Genomic DNA, 27,923 nt, shown 5'->3' on the forward strand with positions numbered 1-27,923 from the left:
GATATCATTTATAGGCATTAATTAAAACTTTCGCACATATCAGTTCTCGCTAAAGTTAAACAAAATAGTTATCTCCTCCTCAAAATATTTAAATACTTTTGATGACCCATTTTGTAATTTTATGGTGCTCTAAAAAAGCCCGAAGAACTACATAATTACTAATTACGCAAAAATTATTTGCCACTATTTTAACAGTATCTTCTTCGCTTCCACAAATAAGGGAGTTTGCTGAAATATCCGCAGGGAGCGCTGCCGTTCTGGCGTCCCGGCAAACCCTGATCCTGATGCAGTATTCGGCTGGATTTCGCACGCGATGCGTAGTGTTACAATGGTGAATGTTGACATCACTATTCTTTTAGTGGCTGTTGTTTCGATACGCCGTTATGCCTGGTAGTGATTGTTTGAAAGTTCTAAAGTCCTTCTTCATTCATCTCTACCGAAAGAACTTTCTTCGTTGACGCTTCCGGACCGGATTGTTTTTCACCTATAAAACGTTAATTGGATTTTAGGAAAGGTAATTTTTTCTTTTTTTTTGTTAAAATTGATGTCATATAATCGTATAAATTCCTGGAATTGCTAAATCAAAGCATGTTATGTTTGTATAGTCAATATTCAAAGAAGTCCTGCACATCTCGTTTTCAATTGAGTTTGAAATTTAGATGATTTAATAAAATAAATAATAAAATCTCATACTCTACAGGATCACAATCTTGAAACTAGCCTTAAAATCGTAAAGTTTTATGACTTCTTCCAACGACAGCAATCTGACAGATAATTAAAATATAGGAGTATTATCTTGAAGAAGTTTAAAAAAGTGGAATATAATCAAATAAAAACGAAACTTCGTTTATAAAATAAAATTCAAACTATTCAAATTATTATTTACTTTTATTTCATTCATCGATTTTATATTTTTATTCGTCCTTAACCGTGCTTCTACATATTGGCATCTTCAATTGTTGGAGTTGAAAGATGTAATCTAAAACACGCATATTTGCACATCGCTTCGCTGGAAACTTTTTCCTCAACCCTTCCTTCAGGATGATTATAGAGGACGATTACCTCGAAGGATGTCGCATTGTAGGACTTATCGAGATACTGATATTGATTTACCATTTTTTATCATGCCTGTGATCTGGGGTCGTCTCAAATCATCAACTTCTAAGCTCTCAATTTTTAATGCTTAATCGCGACGAGGGAATTGAGTGTTTGAACGCAATCCTGCGGTAAATTTACCGTGGCGTTCGATTTGGAGAAATCTCTTCTTGTTGCAGGTCAGGGAAAAATTAAAAGATGAAGTTTGAGGAACAAACTAAAACATTTGAGTGAGTAATTCGTTAATGTAATGTCTGAGTAGAGGTGTGGGGCGCATGAGAAAATATTGGGCCATTTTCTTTAGATTTCTCTCAGATTATTATTGGATTACGTTTTTTTTTTGGATTTGCTAGATTCTCAATGGAACTATTTTTCTTGAATTTATTTTTTTTTCTTGTTTTTTATTAGACAGATACGTTTTAAAGTCTCTAGTGTTTCCTAAACGAATTTAAAATTTCATATATTTTTTTAATTTTTGGTTCAGTTTAAATGTTATTCAGGGGTGGCTCACCTAAAATTTTCGATCCTAATATCTTTGTTATTTGTGAACAGATTTTAATAAAATTTAAAACCAAGATAACTGAAGAGCTAAAGATTGATTTCGCGTTGCAGATGGCACCCTTTTCTTCAACAGGTGAATTTTATTCGTTTTATTTTAAATTTAAACGATGCAAAATGCACTAATAAAAATTTATTTTTTATCACCTATAGTTTTGGCGTCGCGACGCCTTAAAAATGTATTTTTTAGCTAATTGTGAGGGTTTGTGAAATCAACTCCTAATTATTTTTTTTTTAATATAAATGTGTTAAAAATTAATCAGTTATCATTTCAGATTTAATGCAAATTCTATTTAAAATTTGAGGAAAAATTGCTGTTTTATCAAGTTAGTTTCCAATTTTATTACGTCAAAATTGGGAAGTTCGTTTACACCGGTCTGTCAACATCTTGTGTCACAAATGACATCTATCCTTTGGCTCGCTTTCGATTGTAACAAAAGTCTTACTTGGTGAAATTGTCGTTTTGTCAATGTTAATTAACGATTTCTGGTGTCCATAAAGTGCAACATGCCCGAGTTAATTAAAATTGACCTTCATAAGACGGAATGAAGTGACTTGTGAAATTTTGGTGTAAACGTAGTTTTCCACTACGTCGTCATAATTTTGAAAACTAACTTTATAAAACAGCGTTTTTTTCGCAAATTTTAAACACAATTTCCATTAGATTTAAATAAAAACTCAAATATTTGTCTCACAGTTATGTTACCAGTCATTACTGCATCGATACGGATTATTATTCATGGATATAAATTATTACTGGCTGAAAAAAAATCTGGATGGGCAGAGATTTGAACCCTGGACGTCTAGGGTTTCACTCAAACACGAGAGAATGAAGTGACTTGTGAAAATTTGTTGTAAACGTAGTTTGCTACTGTGCCGTCATAATTTTGAAAACTAACTTGATAAAACAGAGTTTTATTCGGAAAATTTAAACACAATTTGCATTAGATTTAAAATAAAAACTCAGATATTTGAGTTAGAGTTATATTAAAAGAAATTAATTCGCGAGTATTTCCGCAAAATCTCAAAAATTGCTAAAAATTATACTTCTTAGGCGTAGCGACGCCAAACGAAATGTAATAAAAAACAAATTTTTGCGTCAGATTCTAGAGCTTTGTCAACTATTAAGCATATGCAAATTTTCAAAATTTTATCTTTAAAGTTGAAGACGATTTTGGGGGTGGACATAAGTATTGCTGGACCCTGTATGTATTTATTTAGGTAATTATTTTTAGATCCTTTTACGTCTATCTAAATTTTTCCGATTCTCTCAATTCTTTTTACATTTTCTTTGCATTTTCTGTCTTCTTTGATTTGTGCCTATATTTTCTTTGGACTTTGTGAAGTTCTTTGTGTTTTCGTATATTTTTTTTCAAATCCCCAGTTTTTTTAATTCGTTTTTTTATTGTCTTCAGATTTTTCTTAGACTCTCTGTATGTTTTCTTCAGATTACATTAGTCAACATAAAAAAGTTAGTGATATTGAAAGAATTCATATAAGACAATACATACTGTACTCACCTTTGGCATAAATAATATACAGTTCTATTCTGAAAACAATTATAAAAAAAGTCTCAAAAATATATTACAACAACAAAAATTAAAATCAAATATCCTGCCACAATAAGTGCAAACAAAATTATAAATATTTAATAATGGGTTGTTTCACTACGACGCTCTATACCATGGATAAGCTGATCTAGGACCTATTGATCTAGATTATTCCATAAAAAGCGCAAAAGATCACGGATGTCTGTGAGGTATTCAAGGGGTAGCTGATGCTTATCGAGTGCGATTAGCGTCTATAATTGCATAGAACTCCTAAATGGGTCCTCTGATTTTTTTATTGTAATACGTGATTATTAAGATTGTGATTTCTGCCTTCTAACGTGGTGTTAAACTAGTTATCATCTCTTGTCATTTAGAAGTTACTTGACAAAGAATATAAAGTGATTTAAAAAAATATATACAGAGTGGCCCAGAACCAAAATTGTCTAAGTTTAATAGTATTCGAACAAGGACGAAAACCTGAGAGTCAATCCTGAAAGCCTTTGCATAGGTAAAATATTGCAAGAAACAAAAATAAAATAATAATTTATTTCGAAAATGCACCACCATTAAATTACATACATTACATTAAGTACGTCTAAAATTTTTTGTATTTTTTCTTTTAATAAAAACCAAATAAAAATTTAAAAAAATAGAAACGGAAAGTTGAATCCGATACTCATTGACCATACACTATTAACAAAACGGGCCATTTTAATAAAAAAATTGTCAAATATTTTATTTCTGTCCGTGAAGCTAATTGGAGGATTTCTAAAAGCTTTCGACAATAAGATGTCTGCTCCTATTGTGCCAACTACGATCCTACCAACTCTCGTTTGTAATAACTCAAAAAACTTGTTCGATTGTGGCTGCTGCTGCAACTTTAGGGAGTGTTCAAAATAAATCTTCTGCATTAGCCCATTAGCTTCGGCTTATGAAACGTCGAGAAGTGGAAAAAGGAATCAGCAATGCAAAGTAAATTAGTGAACTATTTCGGTATACTTATTTTTAATGAAATGTGGCTTAGTCTGTTTTTTTTTTAAATTTGGGTAGTTTTTATACGGCTTGTTACATACTAGTATAAGTTTCCTTTTAAAACCATATTTTTCAAACAAGTTTGGACTCAAGAAAAATAAAATTCAACAACAAGAATGTTTTACTACTCGAATTATAGAGCCGTGAAACGTTTGTACGAATTATCGAACGTTTTTGTCTCCACGAGTTTGAACTAACAAGTTTTCTTCGAATTATCTAAGATACCGAGCTTTTAGTCCGACTTATCGAGAGTCGACTGTATACCACGTGTAGTCAAATGTAGCAAATTATTTTGCTGAAATAAATTTCGAGACCATTTTGAGAGTGTTAAAATATGGAGAAACAAAATAAATAGAAGACACGTTTTTCTAATTAAATTAAATTAAATTAAATTAAAGAGAGAAGAAAAGTTAAATAAGAGTCAAGGATAATTAAAAAAAAAAGGAAAAATAGAGGTTTAAAAAATCTTGATTGATTGTAAAATTGGCAGCTGATTAGTTGAATCGAATTGACAGTACAAATAATCGTCTAGGGCCTCTTTAATAAATTGAATGTTTAGTAGAGTCGCTTAAATTTAAATGTAAAACCGGAGATCTGCGTTCAACCTTAATTTTTCGAGCAATAGAAAAAGCTTCACTAGCGCTTTTACTTTTAAATCTTGGAACAAATTTTGTCAGTTTGTAGTAAAAAGCTTATAAATTACAAAAACGAACCTTTTCAAAATTTGTGTAGAACCAATTAGTCAGAATTACCGAATTTATATCGATGTGTCAAATTTCGGCTTGATGAAGATATCGGGTCTTGCATTTAGGCGACTGACATATTTATTCAGTTATGTAAAAGATGATGTAGATTGTAGAGTTTATACGTATTTTACGACGCACCCTCATAAAAAATTAATAAAGGATAAACAACGTTCATCAAAATCATCGACATGTGAATTAATTTTGTCGTTCGATTGTTGAGAATCTGTTTCGAAGTTTATGTATGTTTTAATTTTTTTACTTTTTTCCTCATAATGTAGAGAAGAGTGGGTTAATATCAACTACAAGGTGTTTATAAATGTTTCTAGCATCAAAGGTGGCTCTGGAATTCCTGTCATGCACTATTTTGCCGCTTTGTGTTCATAGTGAATATAACTATCTTGAAATTTTTTTATAATGTTACTTAGGTACGTCAATGACGTTTCAGTTACGATTTTGTGTCCAAGTTTTTCATTTTCAGGTTTTAAACCACAAGTAGAACAGTTTATTTCTCAAAACTTACTTTACTCCATGTTTGAGGTTAACTGCAAATGTCAGTTGAAAAATTGAAACTCACATTTGTAATGAGCGGCAAATTTCTATAACATTTCATAGCCACCCTTGATGCTAGAAACAGTTATAAACACCTTGTAATTAATATACAGAGTGATGAAAAAAGACGCCTATGCTAAAGTCCGTTTTTTTTTTAAAAAACCACCAACACCGCAATCTTCCCCTTCATTACATCCGGCAACGTTGCCTAGGGAGATTTTTGGTGAGAAAATAATTGTCAAAATTTTTGACAATTCTGAAAATTTGGCAGTGTTTCCGTTAAAAACGTTTCTTTTACAGCCTGTTGGATTGCAAATCAAAGGATTTAATAGTGAAAAGACTCGGCACAGCCTGAAAGGCCGATTTGTATAATCAAATTGTCAATTAGGCAACTAACCAAAAAGTTACCATGGACGACGTTGCCGGTTGTAAAGTGGTGGGAGAGTGCGGTGTTGGTGGTTTTTTAATAAAAAAACGGACTTTACCTATTATGTTGCTGCTAATTCTTTACTAAACCCAAAAGTGAAAACCAAAACGAAATTTGTGCTTTTTTATCTAAGAAAGAAGCTTTTTTTATAAACGATCAAACTTTGTTTGGATAATAATTTTATTGTTAGACATCACATTTTTAACAGTTAATAATCCTCTGTATCAAAAAAAGACAAAAAGTTTCTTGGCTTTGTAGAAAATTTTTCAATGTTGCAACATTGTGAAGTTTTTAGTGTTAGTTGCTTGGTTACGGAGACTGCCGAATGTAAAATTTTATTAGAAAGGGTTGAACAGCATTGCCAAGTTTTTCCTTTGAAAAAATTTCATATTGTAAAAAGGAATGGGTTTATAATTATTTACAATCGCTGTAAAATGGTTATTGCACAAGAGTTGTATTAAACGTTTTGGCGGAAAAACTTTTATATAATTAATTGGGTTTTTGGCATTTATAAATTTCGCCATCTGTCAATTCTGTAGTTGGTGCACAAAAAGTACACAAGCTGGCGCTGTTTAAAAACGTTTTAATATGACTTTAAAAATAGAAATATTGTCTTAATTGAAATAATAATTTAGGTAGATATCACTTTGGTGATCAATCTTCATGTAACGGGTGATCCACATTTTAAGTATTAAGATGCTGAATCTGTTGTAGCATAAATTCTTCGCTTTGTAAAGAATTTCTGCAGGTCTCTTTCATCACTTGCGATTGCCTTATTTCTTGTCCTATTGGTTCTTCGGTGTCTTCTTGTTCATTGTCCAAGTTTGTCTCCACTTTTTCATTTCTTGTTCTTGTTTGTCTTCATTTAATAAAATCTTGAAATATTAGGTCCATCGCGTTAATTAATCGGTCTTTTTCTTCTATACTTCTACAGCCTCATACATTCTAAAAGTAAACTATCCAGAACGGGCACAGGAAGTGAGCCAATCAGGCACCGCATTTATTTGGCACCTTCACTTGCACAGGCTAATTACATATTAACTTAATAGACATAGCTCAATTATTGACTCCCAGTTACATCATCATTGTTAATACATTTTATTAAATAATATATGAAGTAGTAATTTATACAAGGTGATTATAAATGTTTCTAGCATCAAGGGTAACTATGAAATGTCAAATAAATTAGCCGCTCGTTACAAATGTGGGCTTAGATTTTTCAACTGACTCAATCATTGAACAAAGTTAGTTTTAAAAACAAACTGTTCAAGTTGTGATTTGAAGCCTGAAAATCTAAAATTTTGACACAAAACTGTAACTGAAAAGTAGTAGACGTAAGTGACATTTGAAATAATTGTGAACATAGTTATATTCACTACGAAAAAAAAACGGCAAAATAGCGCATGACAGGAATTCCAAAGCTATGATGCTAGAAACATTTATAAACACCTTGTATGACCACGGCTATTTATGCAATAAGAGCACGAAGATGTCTTTCCGGACGATTGAAACGTGCCCGTTCAAGGGAAACCCGACAATTGATGATATGACTGGGGATGCGGACATTCTACTTAGCGCTTCGTCCGCAGAAAATCCACAAAACAATTACGGGAAAAAATCACTTACTGAACACGCAATGGGAACTAATTTAATTTAATTTAATTTGGTATGGATCTCTAGAACTGTCTTTTAACCATTTTTAACCATTTTTAACCAATTATAACCAAAAAGAGATTATTCTATCTATATATTTTTTAGGGTCAACCAAGACTGAAATTTTCTTGATTTCTCGAATTAATTAATTGTAACATTCTTTAAAATACCATACATGCAGCATTGATAATAATCTGATACAATTTGAACACACCCTGGTTTCTCACATGCTAGTTAAAGTTGCCCCATATTTATTTTCGGAATCATAATTTGTATTATTAGAGGGTGCTGCCCATTTAACAAATTAAAATCAATAATATCTTCAGGATAGATGAAATTGATTTCGGAAATGTAAGAAAGTTATTGTTTTACACTTTTGTATTGCTGGTGGTGGCGATACAGGCGAATCCTCTGTTAACTTATGAGGTTTATTTTTAAGTGTGCTCTATTTGTCTCAAAATGCAAAGCCAAGTTGCGCTTTTGCCTCAAAGCTTCTCTAGATTAGAAGATATTTTGAGATCAAGGGTAGATAAAATATTTTGTCCTCGCTTATCGTTAAGATAGTTTGACTTCTTCACTCAGTTTCACTACCCTTGCAGTATTTTATTTCAAGCATAAAAGAAATTTAAATTTGTTCTCGCACACTGACATTGATTGGACTGACGCATATATATATAAATATAAAAGAATAATTAGAAATTGATACAACTGACACTTTAAAATTCCAACAGGCAATTTTGAGAATCACGATGAATAATTAGGCGCAATTTCACTAACTAACGTTTAACTGTTGTTTTAATAAACAGAGTTGCCTAGTGTTTTTTTCAAACTAATAAATTGTGTATTTCTTCAAGTGCAACAAAGTGTTCATATTATGATGTACAAGGTGTTTATAAATGTTTCTAGCATCAAGGGTGGCTCTGGAATTCCTGTCATGCACTATTTTGCCGCTTTGTTTTCATAGTGAATATAACTATCTTGAAAATTATCTATAATGTCACTTACGTCAACGACGTCTCAGTTACGGTTTTGTGTCAAAGTTTATGATTTTCAGGTTTCACACCGCCATTAGAATAGTTTTTTCTCTAAACGTACTTTGCTCCATAATTGAGGTTAACTACAAATGTCAGTTGAAAAATCTAAACCCACATTTGTAATGAGCGGCAAATTTTTAAAATATTTTATAGCCACTCTTGATGCTAGAAACATTTATAAACACCTTGTACAAGATCTTGTATAGACTGTGAGGTTTTCTTTCACAGTTAAACAATATTCACAATATATTACTAATACAATATTGTTGCACTTGGGGGCCTTTTCTAATTTACATTTCAACATCTAAATCATTTCAATGTTGAAATGTTTGGTTGAAATGCGACACGACGCCACCTAGCTGAAACAGCGGAACCTGCTATATGACGTCATAACATTTCAACAGTCGAAAATAATATTTCGACACTGGCAAACTAGTCGAAATGAAGATTTCAACTTGAAATAATTTGACAGGAAGCATTTTGAGGTTTCATTTGAACTTCAAATACGTTTTTAAAGATACTAGGCAAAATTGAATAAGTGCGTCAATGCGTAAAAGTGCGTTTTTTTAACTATTTTCAGATAGTTAGAGATTCGGATTAAACACACCTAATAACATAATAATAAAAATATATAAAAAATAATAACATTAATACACATAAATCAGTGTTTTAGTGTCTACTTAAAAAGAAATAAATAATTCAATATTAAATCGAGAACTCTTTTTGCATTTTATGAGGAAATGGCAAGATAGGTAGTATTCATCAGTATTTTTTTATCTTTGTAATATAATTCGTCATTTTTTCTTTGTTCTTATAATTTTTAAACTAGGTTTACTAGCTAAATCTATTAATTTGTTTTAAAAACATTTATTGTTCAGCTCGATAAGATGTTTTTAGTTCATATTTTCTTTGGAATAAGAATTGGGTAAACTAAATAAATATTCAAAATCAGCACAAAATGCATTGTTTTGTCAAAGTTTGTATCCATCCATAAGTTGTTTTAGCAACATTATAAAGAAGAAAATTACGTACATAACTTCTGTAAAACATTCCAAATTTAACAAATACCACAGTTAAAGTAAAAGTCCCTAGATTCTAGGTTGGTAGTGGTCGTAGTTGAAAACTTTAGAATCGCTATGAAGGATGTCGCTTTGACGTCATCTCATTTCAACCCGTTTTGGTTGAAATGAATTAGAATAAGCCCCTTGGTTAAGGTTGCAAATTTCCACCCAAGGTGAATATTTTTTTAATAAGCCGAGGTTATGTGGCCACACTCAGTGTGGTTTTAATTTAAGCATAAATATTGATAAAAGTGTTAACAGCTCTTTCAAGGGGTATTTCAAATAGAATTTATTAAATAGAGGCGACAAGATTTGCGGCGCCAATTCAAATTGAAAATGCTTGAAGAAAAAATCGTATGCATTATTCGCAGCAGAATCGGTTTTTGTATTTTATCCAGATTGTCTGGATTCAATACAAAAAGCTTAATTTCTAGTACTAGTAATATAATGTAGTATTTTATCCCGACAAACACTATTAACATTTGTCTTCCACCACGAACTCAATTTCTCATTTTAACTGGCATGCACAAGACAAAATCGGAAATCGAGAATGAAAATCGAGTTCGTGAAATTGACTCATTTCTGGGACTATTACTTTCATAAACGAAATTTTCTAAACTACAAATTATTGATTTTGGTAACTGTCAAAACGAATGAGTTTCAGTGACATGCAAATGAAATTATGTTACCACGGTTCCGAAATCAATTACAAGATGTGAACGAGATTAAAGTAGACGTAAAACATACGTCAGCAAACGTAATTTTTTTCAATTTTGGCATGTAAAGTGGACTTTTGTCATTGTTTCGTAAATAACTGTAAGCAAATTATCCTCACTAGCGATGAACTATTGGTTTTATAAAATGCAAATGATAATAATTTGAAATTTTATAGACAAAAGTAAGCGAATAAGACGAATCGAATAAATAGATTCACATTTACGTGACACTTCCGGTTATGCCGGAAGTGGCAGTCAACTTGCTTATTTTAAACAGAACACCCTATAATTTATTGCATTTTTGAATTCTATATGCAAATTAAGGATCACTTTTTATATACCGTGCTATACCTAAATTGTATCATTTTCGAAATATCTCGAGTTTTCAAAAAAAAAAATTAAATTTGCATTACAAAAAAATATATTTCCACAAACATTTTTGAGAATTTTTTATTTCTGTTAGGCCACTAAATTTGTTTATAAAAGATCCGCATGAAATTGAATAGTTAGAATCTTGTTATTCCAAACCCATAACATATTGAGTTTAAAGTGACTTTAATGCTAACGTAGCGCAGAATAATACATTTTAGAGATCTTCTTGATGAAGAGTTCTTAGTTTGCTTACAGACCAAAAAAATAAAGGGAGGAAATCTTTTTTTTAAAATACAATGAATTGAACACAAATACTCTGTTGGAAAGGTGGCACAAAATGGGGAGGTGGATTCTTCGAGAAATCCGCTTATTTTGATGCTAATCGAGGATTTCTTGCTTATTCTCGCCGTTTTCTGGCTTGGATTTGCAAAGAAGAGCTCGAAATATACAAAACCACCAATTTTTATTAAGATTAAATGCCTAAGCTGCAAGGCAACAGCAGAAATCTGCACAAAATCATCAAAATTCTTAGAGAAATCCGCTTATTTTGATGCTAAACGACGATTTCTCACTGATTCTCGCCGTTTTCTGGCTTGTATTTGCAAAGAAGGGCTCTAAATCTACAAAACCACCAATTTTTATCAAAATTCAACGGCTGAATTGCAAGAAAACAGCAGAAATCTGCACGAAATCATCAAGATTCTTAGAGAAATCCGCTTAAATTGATGCTAAACGACGCTGATTATCGTCGTTTTCTGGCTTGAATTTGTGAATGTCACTGAAAATTTTTTTTTTTATTTTTTTTTTCGGGACAATCTCGTCGCAGTAACCGATGAAGATATCAATTTTATTTGGAACGAAAATATTAGCTAGATAATAACTTGTTTAACACCTCGTTAGAAAACAGAGATGTCAACCTTTATGACGTGTTACAATAAAAGTTTAAAAGTTCTATGCAAAAAAGTGTCAAAAAGTGTTTAAAATCCGTTCGTTTTTCGAAAATTTAATTAGTTTTTGTCAAATATCTTAACAAACTAACTAACTAGTTCGTTGGGAAGCTTATTTAATTGCCTTTCTGATAATATATTATAGAGTTTCATGAATTTAAAAGTCGTTAAGCAAAGTTGAAAAAACCAAAATTGAAATTTGTTTTTTAAGTCCTGACTTGATGAAGCAATACAGGTTTTGGATTTAAAATCATAAGTAATTCTACTTTGGAAACTACTTTTTATTGCCCCAATACAAATTTCGTCCAAAATTGTAGACTAGTGTAATCTATTGATCTAACAAATGAGATCCATTAAATTTACATTTTAGACAGGCTATGAATTTTGAACGTACGTTGGCGTCTTGCATAAACACAATTGAGTCAAATAGTTTTCAAGGTTTTTATATGTACCTCAAAAGTGATGGTGTTAATTTCGACATTTCTCTCAAAGCCAAGTGCTGAATGAATGAACTAGAATTGAAGTTTAGTTGAAAATGAGAGACAGCGAATTTAGGTAGGGAGCTGCAATAATAAATTATTCTACGAGAAGCACATTAACATTAATTCTAACCAGTATTGAGGTTTATGATGTAATCTTTTCAAAAACAAAAATGTAAAACCATCGGACGCAGTTTGCAGCAGCTATTCAAAGTGACATTACTGGCATTATCACGAGCAAATTGTTTAATGTCACAAAAGTGCTTTTGGTCGTGCAACAGCTCCAAGTTGTAAATTATGGCATAATGTGAATGTGTTAACCAGTTTTCTTTAGAACACATTGCTATTTGCATGTAAATGTGCAAATTGTGGAAATGTTCCTGCAGTTGGTGGTGATATTTTTTCTTTATTGCTGTATTATCTGACTTAAAAGTAAATATAGATGGTTTACTTTTTTTGTACTTACAATAATAACACTAAAGAATGAATTTTTGACGAAAGCTGTGAAAAGTTAATAAAATTTTTTTTACTATTTTTTCAATTTTTCGAACGTCAACTTGCAACTTTATGAAATTTCATAATTAGATCATTGAACAGGTAATTAAATAAACTTCCTAAGGAGCTATAGAAGTTGTCGGATGAGTTAGTTTTTGTCAAGATATTTAGGAAAAACTGAGAAATGTTTCGAAAAACAAACTGTTTTAAAAAATAGTTATTTGTGTACCAAAGCTAAAAAGTGTTTCTTTTTGGGCCGAGCCTTTTTTTAATGGCCGAGGCAATAGCCTAGGGCAAAATGGCACTTTTTGGCCGTTATGCACACAAGATTTTTTAGGCGACATTTAATCATTTATAACAACTAAATAATTAAAATTATTTATAAAACCTTCAGAAAAGTTCATATTTTCTTTATCTACATTTGCAGTTTCGGCATGTGTAGCTTCACAATTTGTATTAATTAGGTGATGTGTCTTTTGTTGTTAGTGCAGTAGCACTGCTAGACATGTTCATTTTAAATAATTCAACGCGTCTTTGTTGCACTTTACAGCAGTTTGTCGATTTGATTTTACTCAAACAATTATAAAATTGTGGGTAATATCGGTATTTTGATGTAATACGCAAAACTATGGATAGATGGCGCCACCATAAACCCGCCAAAAATGTTTGCGGCCAGTAAAGACTTACTTTTAGGCCACTTTTGAAGCCTAAAAATTCCATTTTCAGTTTAAGTCGTCTAAAAAATTTTTTTTTTATCGTAACACAATACATATAAAGGTTGAGATCTTTCTAACGCGGTGCTAAACAAGTTATTATCTCTTGCTGTGAAGAAGTTACAGGACAAAAAATGTGGCGTGATTTTTAGAAAAAGATTTTATAAAGAAACTTAATTTTAATGGAGATAAAATTGTACTTTAGATTCGAAATTTGGAGATCATTTTACTTTAGATGCGAAAATTTCAAGGTGAAAAAATGCCATTTTGTGCAAAATTTTCAACTTTTGGCGTCCTGGCAAGGTGGCACTTGAGTTGAATTTTGTAGTGTTTTTAACGGGGAAATTTTGGAAACGTTTGTTGCCTTATCTTGAAGTTTTCAGCCAATATCATTATGTTTGTTTATTTAAAAAGTAATAAACAAATTCGTTCACGATTTTCTTCATGAGCTCCTGTGTGATCTTTTGGTATTTTTTTTATTAGCTAATATAAATCGAAAGATACAAAAAAATAACCAAACGCTTAATGTTTACAGACATTGTGACTGAAATGCTTATTTCACAATATTAGTTATAAAATTTATTTCTTCTGAAAACAGTCAGAGGACACATCAGTTTCGGTATGATATCAATACAATTATATTTATTGGTGGAAATGTTTCTTCCTGAAGAGGGTGTGTATTTTGTGTATGCGATAAAATCTGGGGAAATGAGTTTATTGCCGCAGAAATCCCAACTGGCAAAGAAGTGATTATTTTACACACAGGAAGTATCATTTCTCTGTTCGCAAACAGTTCAATCAAAGTGGTGATATAATACATACAATTTGTTAGGTTGTCAAAAATTAGTCTTACTTGATTGACTTTTTTAACCGCCGAGATTACTAATGAGTTAATATTAAACTTAAATTACAATTGGATTAGTTTGATTTATATTTAGGTAGGTAGTTAATAGAATTCTAGACTGATATCTATTTTTGCCACTTCAAAACGTTTAAAAGCGGTTGTCTGTCGTAGGAAGGCTTGATGGTGTCAAATAACATGTGATAATTCGTTCAAATCCCCTGGATAAATTCTCGGCAATTTAACTCCATGGCATATTTGTGCAGACGACTACCTCCAATTTATTTACTATTTTTGGACAGAAACACTAGTTGAGTAACAACTGCGAATAAGTATACAGGATGTTTTTGAACTGCATGTACCTAATCAGTATGGTAATTCCTTATTACAAGTTGAGCTTATTAAGAGAAAAAAGTTTTAGTTAAAGTTTTTTTGTTTTGGAGATAAAATGATACAAAAATTATAATAAATCTGCTTGTGCGCTATTGATTTAAAATCGATAAAATTTCTACTTCGGTCAATTGTTATCCATTTTTAAACAATCTAGTAAATATTTTCCCAATTGCGATGACAATCTGTGGCGTTGTTTGTACGTGACATTTAAAGTTTTGCGAATTTTCACAATTTTGATTAAGGCATCGTGACTAATAAACAAAGCTTCATTACAACAATAACTGATTCAGATAATGAAGAAAATCTCACTTTCTTTAAAATACGGCAAATTGCAGAACGTGTATTACCAGACACTTTGCAACCTAAATCTCGCAAAGCGTAAAAAAAGCAATTCGAAAAAATCGAATTCAGTTGCAAAGAAAGTAATGTGCAAGGTATTTCAGAAAATAATTTATTGGCTTATTTTTAACAAAAAACCAGTACAAACCTTTAACTTCAGTTCAGTTAGACGACTCCCTCGATAAATTATATTCGACAAAATATGACATGGCATCAATCGAACGAAGTGCTGAAGACACATCCAATGTTATCATAATGTGTATAATAACTGCACATTCCATGAAACTGTTTATTTCGTTTTTCTGATTTTGGATTTTTTTTTTTTGACGTTGTTTGACATTACTGACATTTCAATTCTCGAGTGATGTAACCAAACAACCAACCTTGTATCAAAAATTTTATGAATTCTATTATGCAACCTGTTTGATTCGTAAAAGCACTCAATTTGGGTGCTTTACTGATTATGCAGCAACTGTTAAAAGTTGTTTAGTTTTTTATAATTGAACTAAAGAAGACGTTTTCGTATCAATCAATAGATAATTGCATAAAAGAAATCATCACTCCATTTTAACTTTTCTATGCTAGGCCTAATGGGCATTACGACTTTGATGGGTTAATCCTGGATAATATAATGTGTGCTTTGTTCCATGGAGATTTATCGAGTATGTAGAATAATAGACGTGTCTGAAATGTCAATTGTGTAATTCACAATTCATAGTTGGGATAAATGGGTCCTTAAAATGACTAAGCTATACGTAATTTTTCCTGAAGTGGGTTTACCGTTTGATTATTTTGAGATTTAAAAACCCGTAAGATTTGAAAGGAATAAGTTAGAGACCAGTTGTAGATGTCTAACCGCGGACACAATATCTTAGGCGTCATTTTTCTGACGTTTCAAAAATTTGGATGTAGTTTGTGCATAATTGTCATTGTCATTAGAGACGTTTAAAACATAAAAGCCTCGACCAACTTGTCAATAATTACAAATTATTATGACAGTATTTAAATTATAAAGTCGATAAAGTTGATAAAGTTGTTATGGGTTTTGTCAAAATGTCGTTATATTAAGAGAAAAAAAATATTTTTAAAAATTTCTGTTTTCGCTGCTTTCCTCACTGAGAATTAAAATAAAAAATGAACACAAGATGGCAAGGTAAATTATTAGCAGATCTATTTATGTACTTAGGGAGGTGTTATGTAACAATTAAATAAGTGAAACTCAAAATATTTTCGGCGACGAAATTTTGGAAAGCGTATAATAGTATATTATGAAACGCGTTTCATAATGAACATTTTGCCGCACGCACGTTCTGAAAACGTCATAAAGTAGTAAGTGCGGCAAAAGGCATTATGAACAAGTATCATACGCTATTTTTTCTATTTCGCCTTATTTTAAACGAAAAAACTTGATTTCGAAATCTAGGGAATTTTTGTGTAGTTGGCATTTGCACAATTTTCGGAAGAAAAATGGAAGTAGCCAAATCCAATTTCAGTCAGTTTGACACGTGTGACGTTTTGAGGTTAAGGGAGCGCAAGGGAGCCAAGAGAGCGAAGATGTTGATCATGATCATGATAATTCTCTTGCATCCAAAGAGTTTTTCTCTTTTGAATTTTTAACCCAAGTACAACAAGAAATAATAGTGAATTGATCGATTTATCATGGTTTATCAAAACCAAAATCTAAATTGTCAACGTTGACGGCAGGTTGACGGTTTGTCTGCTGCAAACCTAAGAAAAATATAAGTTCCTGGAAATATTGGCACGGGATTGGTCCATTACGATACCGAAATACGCTCAAATGCGTATCGAAATATCTTCATTATGAACGCGAAATAGAAAAGGTCTATTTCGGCATTAAAATCTCCAAATCGGCTATGTCAAGGGTTTAAATTTTTTTGTGGAAATTGACCCTCGAGTCTAAAGGCATGGTATCCGTGAATCTTTGAAATCATTTACAAATCTCAGTATCTGGAGAACTTCAAGATCATTCATTAACTGCAATTTTTGGTTGCTGTTATTTTTCATCTGCTAACAAAAAGGAAAAGAACAAAAATTGTATTTTAAAGTTTTAACCTAAAACCGCATTTTATTTTCATAGTTAATTGTTTTTTTTCACACGTTTGTTCTATTTTATGAATATAATTGTTAATTTTCAAAAGCGAGAAACTAATGAATGTATTATTTTTCTTGAGGACAACTCACACAAATCATATTTACATTCTTTAAAAGAAAGCCAAATTACAAGTATATTAACAAAAAAATGAGATAAATATGACTTTTGTAAAACTTTGTTGCACATTGTAATCAGACAATAGCCTCAATGGAGAAATGCCAAAAACAACATATTGCAAGATGTCAAGGATGTCAAAAATGGACCTTGATTTTATAGCCGCAGATGATTTTGCAGCTTTTGGAAATGTTGGCTTCGTTTTTGCTCGTTTTCTTGATTTGCAGCAAACATCTATTGTAATTATTATTGCCGTTTTATAAAATAAGAGTAATTTTAAGTGATTTAACCTTTTTATTAGTTTTTATTACAAATTAAAAAGCAACCAGATCTGGCTTTTTTTAACTCTAGTACTAAATGTTAGTGACTTTTTAAGTCTTGTGCCAAAATGTAATACTTTTAGTTGCTAAGCCTACTTTTACCATAGCTCGAACAAAAAATAGCCTTTTCTGGCGATCGTTCGTTTTTAGGTACTATTAATGCATGATGTGTCAACTGAAATTATGCATTAAAGTGGACTATTAATGAATGATTTAATGTGTTTATTATAGGCAACCAATTACACACGCAATTCAATAAATTCAATATGTCAGATGTACAAGGTGTTTATAAATGTTTCTAGCATCAAAAGTGGCTCTGGAAGTCGTGTCGTACAGTATTTTGCCGCTTTGTTTTCATTGTGATTATAACTATCTTGAAAATTATTTATAATGTTACTTATTTCAATGACGTTTTAGTTACGGTTTTGTGTCCAAGTTTTTGATTTTAAGGTTTTAAACCACAACTAGAACAGTTTATTTCTCAAAACTTACTTTGCTCCATGTTTGAGGTTAGCTACAACTGTCAGTTGAAAAATCTAAACCCACATTTGTAATGAGCGGCAAATTTCTTTTACATGTCATAGCCACCCTTGATGCTAGAAATATTTATAAACACCTTGTATTAAATGAGCTTTTTGTTAAAATAGCTACTACACCAAGTTAAAACTACCTAAATTCTAATTAGCTTAAGGTTTTATTAAACTTGTCATAAATGTCAGTTTCGTGAACGCAGCATTCACGAAAATAGATATTTTCCCACGACTCCTTAGCAAAATGTTTATTTGTATTCGATTCTACCGATTCAATTTCATTTTAGGGGACTAATTCTGTCACCACAAAATCAATGTAAAAATCAATCTCGTTCAATTTCGTAACAGGCCCAAGATTGTTGGGACACCAAACGTGCTTCTTTTATGATAATTTATTTGACAACGACAAAAATATGTACCATCGCTGCTCAAAAAAACCGGAGATAAATTTAAACCGCGCATACATCTGAAATCTAGTAATTTATGCTGCGTAAATTGGCGTTTGGTGACGTTTGCTAAATAAGGTTATGTTATGTATTTTCTAATTGTATGTAATCCTAGTATTTGTGGCAACACCTAATTCTTGAGCAATAACTCGGATAGTTACTTCTTCTCTTAATAGTTGAGCAATAATTTCTTTCTGAATTAGTGTTAACGAAGTCATTTTGACTTTCAGAACGTGGATTGTGTCTTTTGGCACTTTTTCAAATTTTCACATTGTCATCTTAATGACAGTTCTGTAGCCTGATTTACATTAACAAAATTTTGCTTGGCTCAGTTTTTTATGATCAGCAAGGTCGTCGCGCAAAAAATATTATAAAGTACACGAGCGTAATTTGATATTGTCAAACTGAGAATTGTGAAAACTTTAATGAAAGTCCAATTTGGGTAAAGTAAAGAGGTCTGACAGATGCCGGAGTATCCGTGGTGACCACGATTTGCGTTAACGCAAAATTGAATTAGAATTGGGCCCTTCTTTTAATAATGACACTGGTCAACACAATTTTTGTCGTCGGCGTAAAAAGTTGATATTCTTAAGTATGTTAAGTTGATTCCTTGGACACGATGGCAACTTTGAAAATTCTCTAGAACTCACAGTTTTTGAGATATATAAAAACTCAAGATAATCACTTATTTCTATTCAAAAGGTCTTTCAGATGAAGACAAATATCAAAAAGAAAAAAAACCTACGTTTTTCTTGTTTAGTTGTCTCAAAAACAGTTGACTAATTTTTTTTTGTTGTCCATAATTATGTGAAAATTGTTAACAATTTATTAGGTAACACTAAAATATGAATAAAAAAAAATTACCCCAACTTATCTTATTTCGAAAAAAAACATTGTTTTTATTTTAATTTGGTATGCTAAAATAACAACAAAAGTTTTGTCATCATGCTCATCTCATCACTGTGAGATTTTCCGAAAAAATGTCCAAGAGAAAAGTAAAAAATAAGTGTAATAAAAGTATTTTTCATTGTTTCTGTGATCTATGACAACTGCAATCTCAGTCAGGATCATCGAACGTAATTTGGACTAGTTTAAAATTCTAAGCCTCAATTAATAAACAGAAAATTTTAAGTAAATTGAAAGGAGTCATAACTTTGATGGGTTACTTAAGATTACTTAAGTTACTAGTAATTTTATGTACTCATTTATCTAAATTCAATCTGAAAGGAACGAATTAAAGAACGTTACACAAAAAAAAACAAAATATATATTAATTCTGATACAAAAAACTTTTTAGTAGAATAGACAAGGGAGTATGTGCTGTATAGACTCATTTCGACACTTTTTTTGGGTTTTTTGTTGGCTATTGATTAGTTGTTTGGTACTATAAATTCTTTCTTATTTTTTATTTATTATTGGACCATAAGTACACCGTAAGGTAGAAGAGCACCGATTATGCATGCATGCTATTGGAATACATTTTGTGTTTTTTGTGTCTTTTATTATTGTAAATCTTGAAAATCAAAAAAATTGTAAAATTTGTTCCTTTTAATAATATTGCCACGGTTACTACTTTTAATATGTAATAATACTAATAATATAGCAAAAGAGACACTTTTTAATAACAAAATGAAGTATATGAAATCGAATTAAAACCAAAAAAAAATTGCACGATTGGCTGGCATTCTCTTTATCAAAGAAGTTTTATTATAAAAAACGCAAATGAGCAACCATTTCGAAAGTAACTTCACCCTACTTATCATTCATTGGCTGGATGTCCAAAATTTGTTTATCAATCTATTTCTTAGCTAATTAAATCATGCAAATTTTTATTCAAAATTTCGAAAATTTGTGTCTTTAGATTTATGATTTTAAAATTTGATAGAGTTAATTCGCGACTTAAAAACAGTACTTTTCCCAAATTTCGTAGCTGTATTTAGCTCTGAAATTATCAAAATTACAAATTTTACTGGATGATGTCGGAAATTTTTGCTTGCACTGCAAAATAAACATTTCTAAAATTTAAGTTTTTCGCTCTACAATTTTGCAGTTTGATAGAGTTGATCCACGACTCAAAAATAGTAAAACTGAAATCTCTTTTTGCCAGTAAACTGGTTTCTGAGAAATTGCAAACGCCAGAACTCACCAGACTCTCCCAACAGAAACTTGCAGAATTTATTGCAAACAGTCTAATCACAAAAGCAAGAACTCACGCGAGTTACGCTCCTGTCTACTCCTGGTCTTATGGATACAGGTGTCCATAAAGTCGCGCACCATCGTGACACTGTATACTCGGTCAATGTTACAGGAAAAAATGTTAAAAAAATTCTATGCCTTTTATTTTTTTAAGATTTGATGGATTAAAGAGTTGAAAACGTATTACAAAATTAAGAATTTTGGTGCAATATTTTCAGATTTTAATGCAATTATGATACAAAAGACATTAGGGGAAAAGACGTGGTGGAAAAAAATCGAAAAAGTACAAAATTTCTTAAAAGTGCAGCAACAATACAACAACGTTATTGGATGTACAGTTGAGTAATATTGTCTATTCTCCTCATTTTGTTTTGGTTCTACAAAACTTGTAATTTTTTTAAACATTTTTTTGAACTCTTGTGGAGTTCCTAGTTACTTCAAGGTAGTTCGCGAGTTTCCGGACATCTGTATAGAAAATAATATCTAAAACTCGCTGCAGAGGTCAATTCCAGCACAAGCTCGAATATAGTCCATTATGCAACTTGGATTATAATACCCTATTTTGTGTAGTTTGGACATTCCTCATCAAATCAACTAATTTCGGTGAAGAACTTTGTCGATTTCAACTTAGATTTTCAACACAAATTCACTCGAAATCAGCACAATGGTTTAAATTTTGACACGCCAACAAATTTTGATTGAATGAACGAACATTAATAATAATAATAAATTAACAAAAGATTTCCCATTTTCTGAATAAATAATAATTGTCTAGAAAATCATTTAGTCTATACAGAACTCTTTATGAAATTTGACGACCCTAGTGCAATTCAATATACAAGGTGTTTATAAATGTTTTTAGCATCAAGGGTGGCTTTGGAATTCCTGTCGTACACTATTTTGCCGCTTTGTTTTCATAGTGAACTATCATGAAAATTATTTATAATGTTATTTACGTCAATAACGTTTCAGATACAGTTTTATGTCCAAGTTTTTGATTTTCAGATTTCAAACCACAACTATAACAGTTTATTTCTCAAAACTTACATTGCTCCATGTTTGAGGTTAAACTGCAAATGTCAGTTGAAAAATCGAAACCCACATTTGTAATGAGCGGCAAATTTCTTTGACATTTCATAGCCACTCTTGATGCTAGAATCATTTATAAACACCTTGTACAATTTTCTATAACAAGTTGAAACTTTTAATTGTGTTTTATTTATAATTTGACTTAATTGTGTCACAATTATTTTTCGTCGAGTTCTTGAGTATTCCTAATAGCTAAGTATTTATAAAATTAGCACCAGAAGTGATTCATTTTATTATTAGACGAGCTATTGACTCGAAGACTCGAATTTTGTACTAAATTGTTTTTTATTCAGGAAATTAAATGCATTAAAATAATACCATTTTCTAGACCAACTTATTTTTATGACTTGTGACAAAGTAAACGCTATTTTGTAACTGAATATGCAAAAATAATTTGAAAGTAATTAAATAAATTAGGTTTATCCTCGCTGAACAGCGTCTAGTGATAAATGAAGTATTTCTGCGTCTAGTTGCAAAAACAGCTATTTTGCGTTGAGTTGTAATCTATGGATGAAAGCGTTAATTTGGTATTTTAAGGAATTATAAATTATGGTCTATTTGTCACCGTCTTTTATAAAGGTTATTTAGGTTTGATGAGGAATCTGAAAAGTAAGTAGACAAACAACGTATTACTGGTTGCATTGAAAGTTAAATCAAATCAGACTTATTTTTCAGGAAAAATTTTTTTTTTTTCAGCCAGTGCTCAAACTTTTCAATTACTAATTTTTAAGCCAAGCGAATAACATAACCTGTAGAGTCACTGCCGAAGGTCGCATGAATACCTGGCGTTCAAAAGCCCAAGATGCGGGTAGAATTGCCAGGCTACGCGTCTGGATCGATAAGTCCTCATCTCGGAATGCACAAGACTCCGCAAAACAGTCGACTCACTGACGAAGATGGTGTTGATGTGTATCAAAAAGATGTTGTCGAACACTGCTGCTGTCTAATATCTTCTAGTTCCTACCATTGGAGAATTACTAAAATTAAGCAATTATGTATATCAAAGAAGAAAGTGTGTTAAAAAAATTGCAATGATGAATGAAAAATAAAATTAATAAAACTAAATAAAAATATTCGTTGCATCTATTGACCATTTGTGAAATTGTGTGTAACCTAAATAATTTATTAAAAATTGAAATTGGTGTGTGCATCAATTCAAAGCGTTTAAAAGGTCACAAACATTTTTTTTTCGATTTTTATTCTTCTATTTGTCTCAAAAATTCCACATGCAGCCATGTATAATCGTTGTCGTCTTGAAACATTGGCAGCTCTCCAATTCCCAAAAACCCCAACTTCGAAATTTCAAGCGGGAAATTTGAAATTTCATCTCTTTTTATTCGAATAATTGAATAATGCCGAAATACGAATAACATGATTCATAAAAATACCAGTCGGAGTCTCTTAAAACATTATAACCTCTTAACCGAATTTTGTTTGGAGCTTCAGTAGAACAAGAAAAAAAATAATTTGAAATAGAAAAAGTAGGTGATATGGAGCAATTTCAGGATGCGAACTTCGAAGTTAGAAAGTTATGCGACTTCTTGTTTTTTTTTCTTTTTTTGTGAAATGCGTTTCCGGCCAAAGTGGTCCGACTCTGTTATGAAAGTAAATTACTCGATGTGTAGTAAATATGATGAATTATTTCGGCTATTGATTCCGCTAACTGAACAATACATAAATATAATTGAGTTATTGGATACTCGCATTTCTTCTATCGAAGAGATAAATAATTTCGTTCCTGCAGTTGGTTTACAAATCAAGCATTAGATTGATTTCAGATTAAATATCGTGCGGATGGGATAGCGATCGATGTTGTGCAAACAGTTTATAGGTGGTATTTGAACAACTATAATAACTCGATGCTTGAATCTGCCGGTTAATTTTCATAGTTCGTAATTTGTATTTTCAAGAATCATTCATTATTTCAATCTCATCAAATTATTTTTTTATTATAATGACTGAGAACTCCATAACGAATTTATCTTAGAACTTTTTTTGTTAAATATTTATAATTAATTCAAGTGACAAAATACAGTTAATAATACAGTTTTTCATGAACCTATCTTATTTATTAATTTATTACTTTATTAAATATTAATTTTTTTTATAAAGATGTAGTTTTTGTGGCTGTATCTGCAAAGTAAAGATCGAAATGCATAAAAAAGTGAGTTTTATCAAGATTCAACGGTTAATTCTGAAGAAATCGTTTAAAATGCGTTTGAAATCCGCAAAATTCGTCAAAAAAATTATTTAATTGCATTCTATCTTTAAAAAGAACTAAATTTATGCAGGATAACATAAAAAAAATCATTATTATTTATTTAAATTATAAAATGTAAATCAGGCTTTGATCAGTGGAGTTCTTTTTTATTTTTCTCTTAACATCTTTTTTAGCTATACAACATTTAGTGATCAGCAGCAACTGCTCTTAGCGACCGGTTTTCTTCTATTTTTGCAATGGTTCTTGCTTCACCTACAGTTAAATGTCTAGGCATTTTTAATTAATTACCGTAATAATTAGAAGTACGCCTATGATTTTAAATACTATTAAAAATATTTGGAGAAAGAACCAATCGAGAAGTCATGGGTCTTTTAAAAAAATCATCCAGAAAATATGAGCACAAAATATGAGCTGGTTAGGCTATATTATAAAAAAATGTCTGGAAGAAGAAACTGGTGGGAAGAGAAGAAGAGGTCATTCAAGGAAAAGATAGCTGAACGAGGCAAAGAGAAACTTATGTTAGCATAAGTTTAGGAATCAGTACAAGCATTGGAGAGAAGTCGCAATGGATCGAAAGAATTAGAAACAGATCATCAAGAAGATCGAACCCAAGGGCTTACATACAGGATGTCCTCAAATAAAGTGCAAAGATTTTATCCTCAATATCAGACACCGCTGTAGATAATGCAAAACAAAAATAGAAATTCGAATGGGGCAAAATCCCCTCGGATTATCCGTTATTCGACGCTTATGGCACCAAATTCAGCAACTGTTCCCCAAAGACTGCAAAAACCGTTCGAACCAAAAATGTTTCCAGTCGCTCTTATTATTATACTTTTTTAACTTTTACTTAATTACTGGTTTAAAAAACATTATTTTCAAAAGTGCCTATTGCAAAAAATCAATTTGTTTGAAATAAATTCAGCCCTCAAAAGGGCCAATTTTTATTTTGATTGGTTTAGAAGGTGAGTTTTTTCGATTCGCTTTGTCGATCAAACTGAAATTTTTATTAGAAAAGCAATAGTGAAAAAGTTACCTGAAGTAATTACGAAATATGCTCAAATGCCCCATTGGATGATCCAATTCAGTTTTATCTATAAAGAACACTTTTTGAAACTTTAGGTTAAACACTTCTGAAAAACCACTGACAAAGAATAAGAAAAATCTAACTCAAAATAATCCAAATTTGAAAAATTTTACATTTCACATTTCACATTTCTCTCCACAAATAATGTTAAACTGACTGGAACTCCAATACAGACATTTTTGCGACTTGTTTATTAGCGTTTTTATTTCCAACTTTTCGATAGCCTGGACACTGAACTGGCCTACCCTAATAACAAAATAAGACATCAGTGGCGCGCCACCAATTCTGCCGAAAACTTTAATCATTTTTTTCTTGGAAACGATGACGTTTCGGAACGCAAAATTTGGCCATTATGTCAAACTCCTTAATTCCTTTGACCATTTTAAAAAATATTAGACTTTTTCTAAACACTGAAATTTCGAAGCTTACATTTTAGAAGTCGACGAAAACTCAATTTTGAACGTCAATATCTCGAAAAGTAAAAATTGTACGATCAAAGCAGAGACGGCCCTGTATTCGTTGAACAATTTTCTACAAACTGACTTCACTTTTTTTCTCATGCGACATGAATTTTGCCAATCTAAAACGATTTAGAGCCAATGGAAACAATTTTTTCTTACTTTTTATTTCGAATTTTTTTGTCATTATTTCGAAATTATTTTAACCTCAAGTGCGTAAAAGTGATAAAACGAGAGTGTAAAAGTATGTTGTTTTGACAAGAATTTAATAACGATTTATCCACATTTATTTAGATTAGACATTTAGAGTTCACGCAGATCTGCGCCAATTGGTCAAATTCCAACAGTTGAATCTGAGGAAAAAAGGTTTTGCTTATTAAATTCCCACCCTAAAACAATGCGGAAATTCTGTCAAAAATTTTTAAAATAATTGTCATAACGGTCACTTGAAGTATTTATCGTAAAATTTTGCGTTTTCTGTGATTGCAGAAAAAATCTTGTAAACAACTCGTGCAAAATAGATATTTTTGAAAATTTTCTGCATCGAAATGAGAAAGGCCAATTTGTTTTTTATTTTTTCCAGTACAAATTTTTATTGACTAGTGTAACAATTAAGGAGTTTGCAAGGAATTAACGTCGTTGTAGTGCAGCATTTCTTGTTGATTTCAACTCAGATTTGCTACACAACAAATTCACTAAAATGAACCCACTAGTTTTTGAATTTTGAATACCAAAAAATTCCCCCTGAATGTTCGAACATTTAATAATAAATTAACAAACGATTTGCCATTTTCTGAATAAATAAATTGTCTAGAAAATGGCTTATTCAGTTTTTTTCTTATAGACAAACTTGTTTTGTAACTGAATTTCAAAAATAAATGAAATAAATTAAACAAATAACGTTTTGACCCAATAGACAATAATCAATGATAAAATAAAGTACTTCATTTATTGCATTTTCGTTGAATTAAGGATTATTGTCTATCTGTCTCTATTTTGTAGCTGAAATCGATGAAATTTTTTATTGTGGTTATTTAAGTTTAATGTGGAATGTGCAAATCTACACAAAAATTTCCATTTTTTAGTGAAAATACATACGAATAACCCATTATTGGTTGCATACAAAGTTTTTTTTTCTGACAATGGCACTTTTTAAACGAAGTTGTGTTTTTTTCCCCTTCGATTATCCTTTAGAATCTCATTTCAGTTGCATTTATCCTACTTTTATGTTTGATAGTGTTCATTTTTCGTTTTTGTGTAGTAACGTCTTTCGGTTTACCACTCTTTTTTACTACATACTTCCGGTTTTATCACCTTGGGGAGTTCTTTTATTGAAGAAAGGTGTTTTTAACATGTGATTTACTCTCCCTGCTTTTCCACACTTTGTCTGGAATTTGGCCTTTTATCATACTTGCCGTTTCCTACTGTTTATCGATCTACAATAATTAAATTTTCATACCTATTTAATATTCTGTCTTTGAGTCTTGAGTGTGTTTTGTCGTTGGCTGATGTGACCATTGATACAACTTAACTTTAGGCCTATTTAAATTTATATTTTTTTCTTTATATGTTTAACCTTGTCTTTATAGACAAGTGACAAGAGATCACATCATAAGAATTATTACAGATAAGAAAACAACATAGAAAGAGTACATAAAATTATACAACCAACAATGGTTGTCATGGACATTCCATGCGAGTTTTACACAATACTTTTTCTACGAGAGCACATCTTCGTCTCGTGCAAAAGAAAAACTGGACGATGACTGATGAATTGATTCACAATGAATACTTTTGAAAACAGCTTCTGAAATTTCAAGTAATGTTTTAGATTGGTTGTTATCAAACTGGGAATTTTAATAAAAAAATTTCAGAACTAAGGCTCGTCTTTTAATGGGAAGTTGGTCACAACTCATGATGCTCATTCATTTTAAAACAGTTTCCATCTTTTAACCACGAAACTTGCAGCTGCCAATTAAACACACGTCTTGGACGTTTTTGCTTAGGAAACAGTAATATGGGAGGGTTTGGCCCCATTCAAATTTTCAATTTTTTTGGTAGTCAATATCTACAGCAGTAATTCATATTGTGGTTAAAATCTTTGCACTTTATTCGGGTTCACCCTGTGTAAATTGGTGTATAAAGTTCATTTCTTACGAATAAAGAACAAATTTATTGGGAAATGGAATTTGACAATTTTAACGAATTACTGATTAACTTTCTGACAAAAAAGTAGTTAAAAGATTAGTTAAATAGATCTGACTAATCTTGACGCTGCGCGTCTCGGTCCTTCAACATGATCCCTCCGCAATAATGAAACATTTTCAACCTCGAATGTAATCTAATATA

At 31.2% G+C, this 27,923-nt stretch overlaps 1 protein-coding gene across 2 annotated transcripts in view; it reads left to right on the forward strand.

Moving 5' to 3' along the window:
• The first annotated feature begins 260 nt into the window (after window positions 1–260).
• Window positions 261–27,923, forward strand: part of LOC148173833 (dipeptidyl peptidase 4) — an 86,135-nt gene continuing 58,472 nt past the window's right edge. The window contains exon 1 of one of the 2 annotated variants that reach the window (XM_088036048.1): window positions 261–514. The gene's annotated coding sequence lies outside the window, so the exon portion shown is untranslated. The remainder of the gene's footprint in view (window positions 515–27,923) is intronic. The other variant, XM_088036052.1, reaches the window with a different exon arrangement.

This window comes from Gnatocerus cornutus, chromosome 5 (genome assembly GCF_029298725.1).
Source record: "Gnatocerus cornutus isolate USDA-ARS CGAHR chromosome 5, icGnaCorn1.1, whole genome shotgun sequence".
NCBI lineage: Eukaryota > Metazoa > Arthropoda > Insecta > Coleoptera > Tenebrionidae > Gnatocerus > Gnatocerus cornutus.